General features: G+C 44.1%; 1 non-coding gene across 1 annotated transcript; it reads right to left on the reverse strand.

Annotated features, from left to right (window-relative positions):
• Positions 1-3,483: 3,483 nt before the first annotated feature.
• On the reverse strand, positions 3,484-3,602 carry LOC120605376 (5S ribosomal RNA). The gene has a single exon (XR_005653621.1). It is a non-coding gene; the product is annotated as a 5S ribosomal RNA (ribosomal RNA).
• Between the last annotated feature and the right edge of the window lie 312 nt (positions 3,603-3,914).

The following is a 3,914-nucleotide window of genomic DNA, read 5'->3' on the forward strand; positions in this document are numbered from 1 at the left end:
GCTTTTCTGTCATAGGACTGTCTCAGTTTTCCTTCTGCTGCTTCTGGCTGTTCTTTTCTTCTCCTTCTCAGACTCCTTTTCCCCTCCTTGATCGTTATACTTTTTCTGCCTGGTGATCTATCGAGGTAACGGCTTCGGTCACCACGGAAATGTACATGACTTCCAGATTTTAATGTCCAGCTTACAGCTCTCAGCTGAATTCTGGATCTGTATGTCCACCTGCCTGCTTGACATCTCCACTTGGATGTCCCACAGGCACTTCAAATGTAGGATTCCCCCAATGGCTTATGCTTTGCTCCCTCAAACTCAGCCCTCCTCCAGGAGTCCCTGTCTCAGGGAATGATATGCTCATCTTCCAGTTACGAAAGCCATACATCCGAGCACCATCCTTGATCAACCTGTCTTCTCTCCTCTCTCGTTTCCTTCACCCAAAACGATGCCCAGCACATAGCAGGTGCTCAATAAACACCAAATGATAAAATGAACAGCACTTCACCCCTCAGTCAAGTTCCTATTACCACCTGAATATCTTGGGAATTAGACTGCTGCTATTTGTCCTCTCTCCACAATGGTCCTGTCAGCTACCTCCTCAGTGACCTCTGGCCCACATTAGGCCAAAGCTCAAGTCCAATTAGGTCTTTCCTGAAGGTCACTCTCAAAACTGAGTCACATTTTTCTGTGGCTTCTCATGCTTCTTGGGATGAGTCCCAAGCTCCTCGCCAGGCTGCCTCGACCCCAGCCTCACCTCACTCACTTCCAAGACCCTCTTCATGAGTCCCCCAGGCAACCAGCCCTTCTTGCTGCCCTTGAAGATGCTTTGACGACTCTGCCCCCAAGGGGACTTCGTACACACTGAGTACAAGTTTTAAACAGTAGAACCTTAAAATCAGTATCTTCCTAGCTTTGCAATTACAAAACATTCAGCTAGCTTTTTGTAAATATTTGCACATCAGGTTCCTTAATGAGACGAAGAATGTAATCATTAGCCAGGTAGGGTGAAGTCTTGTTACAATTTTATCTATTTTGTATCTTGTGAGACTCAAGTCAACAGGCCCTTATGAGCATTTACTGAAACGTCAATGAATAATTCTATTGCCTTTAATCTTGGGACTGTATTACTCGTGTACCTTCTTGATAAGAAAGTAAATTCAATTTACTCCCCGTATGTCTTAGAACATTAACATTTTTAAGTATTTAACTCATCAACTACCTTTCTTTAATCTTGTTATAATGAATTCAGCCAGTATAACCCCCCCCACCCCAGATTCTCTTGCAGTTAACAAAAAACACTTGTTTGTTAACAAGGATAGAAGTCGAGTTAAATGGTGATTATAGCAAAGACAAGTTTAAAACACAGTGCAGAATTTTCATTTTCCCTTTGATCTTCCCAAGCCTGGAATGCTCAGCCCTCTTCCTTGCCCCATGCTCATCATCACTGTTCCTTTGGTGCCACCTCCTTAGAAGTGACAATTCCCCATATTTGCTTTACCCATCATTTCCTCTGCTTCGTTTTCATCACAGCTGTAGTATTAACGTACTGTGTCATTCTTTGATGAATTTCTGTCTCTCCTACTACACAGTAAAGGCCTAAAAGTAGGGTCATGGTATAATTTATTGTCCAAACCAAGACTCTTGAGGGTGAAAGGGGGAGTTATTAATTACGTTGGGTCAACAGGTGTACACGGAATGCCCCAAATTATCCAGGATGAGTAACTGCCCCATTTAAAGATAAAGAAGGGGCTATTATTTTTTCCCTCTTGCTCACGATGACTTCTCCAGTTCTTAGCACATAGTTGGTGACAAATACATGTGACCGTCACATGTTAAGCCACCCTCATTTTCTCCATCTGTGAAATGAACTTCACGACAGCCCCTCCCTCATAGGCTGTTGTAGGTATCAGGCTACCCCTCATAAGCCTGTTCCTAGACAAGAGTACAGATGGAGGCCTACATGTCCTATCGTTAAATATTTAAAAGTTAGAATCAAGTTAACAGATGCTAAACAAAATATGATTTACCCTCTTCCCAAAAACACCTTCAAAAAGACAAAGGAGAAAGATATGTATAAAGCAACAGGCCACCCCAAATCCACAAGCGATTTCAAAACGGATTTCCTTTTCTGCCACAAACCATGCTTCTCTCTGAGGAGTTGGACTGGGAGTTGGGGAGGGGGCGGACCTCTCTCACACTTGTTGAATCAGTCCCTCTTTCAGTAATCTGGAAAACTCACATGATAAATACCCATTTTTCATTCATCCGTGGGCGGAGGGCCTGCTCTGCTTTCACTCCTGTCCGCATTCTCGTCTGGGACTTCCTGCAGGTATCTCCTCCTCCACCCCACCCCACCCCCGCTAACTCAGGCGACGCTAACTCTGTTCACAAGGTGCTTCCATCTCACCATCCTGCAGGCAACGTTCTAGTGAGTTCCTCAGAGGAACCAGAGGCTGGACAACTCCACCGGAATTTAGAATTCCTGGATAGTTTGGCATTCTGCCCAGGAACATGGAGGCTTCTGGAGAGCAGGCTCTTAGCTCCTAACTCGCAGCCCACCCCACCATGGGACCTCCTGTGCACCCTACTTGCTTGCCCCAGCTCTGTCCACAGCCCCAGAGAGAGCAGCCTGCCCCCAGTTTAAAAGTACACACCTGACACCATTGCAGGGAAAAGGCTCATGCAAGTTCTAGAAAGAGTCTAGGGGCTGCCAGTTCAGGGAATTCTGGGGTCTCGAAGCCCCAGAGCATGTCCAGAGCTGGGACTCATCTGAGTCCGGTGGGGAGAGACTCAGGCCTGAGTCTAAGAGCAGTATTGATGCCAGTTTCATTCCACGTCATTTATTGAGCATCTACGGTGTGTCCCTTCTACTTATTGTTAAGTGCTGTGGATTTCGCTGTGAACAAAACAGAAGCTCCTGCACCCACATTCTCGTGGGGAAGACAGGCAGTAGATAAAGAAACTAATACCTATTAGAAATAGATATATTTCACATGGGTGATGTGATTAGCGCGCTGCCTGGCAGATAACAGGTGGCCAGGGAGCATCGTCAGTGCTGACCTTGGGCTTGGCCTTGGCTCTAGGGAAAGGATGAAGGTATCGCTCTCCGCAGTTACCTCCTTCTGCCGCCAGAGGGCGAGCGGTGGTTCGCTCCTAATAACAGTATCAGCAACAGGAGTGCGAAGAACTAAGAGCCAAGAGTTACTGAGGATTTTTTTAAATAATATTTTTTTAATTTTCAATTATAATTGACATCACAATGTTATATTAGTTTCAGGTGTACAACATAGTGATCAGATATCTATATAACTCGGTAAGTGATCACCCCAATAAATCTAGTGCCCTTCTGACACATAGTTATTGCAATATGATTGACTATATTCCTTCTGCTATACTTTATATCTCCACGACTATTTTGTACCTACTAATTTGTACTTTTTCGTTTTTATATATATGCATTTTTATTATTTTATTTTATAATTTTTTTATTAACGCCTACAGCACCTGGTCCTCCCAGGTGGTCTCCCATCCAAGTACTAACCAGGCCCGACCCTGCTTAGCTTCTGAGATCAGACGAGATCGGGCACATTCAGGGTGGCAAGACTGTAGACTAATTTGAACTTCCTAATCCCTTCCCCCATTTTCAGCAACCCCCTAACCCCCTTTTCATCTGGTAACTCTCAAAATGTTCTCTGTGTTTATGAGAGTTTTTTGTTTATTTGTTTGTTTGTTTGTTTCTTTAGATTCCACATGTTAGTGAAATCATATGGCATTTCTCTTTCTCCATCTGACTTACTCAACTCAGCACAATACCCTCTAGGTCCATCATAAAATATCTTTTTCTATCTCTTTATTTTCCATCTGTGTGTGACTTTTAATCTGAAATGTGTCTCTTGTAGGCAGCCTATGTAAGGGTCTTGTTT

Source organism: Pteropus medius, unplaced genomic scaffold (assembly GCF_902729225.1).
Source record: "Pteropus medius unplaced genomic scaffold, Ma_sr-lr_union100, whole genome shotgun sequence".
NCBI classification, from domain to species: domain Eukaryota; kingdom Metazoa; phylum Chordata; class Mammalia; order Chiroptera; family Pteropodidae; genus Pteropus; species Pteropus medius.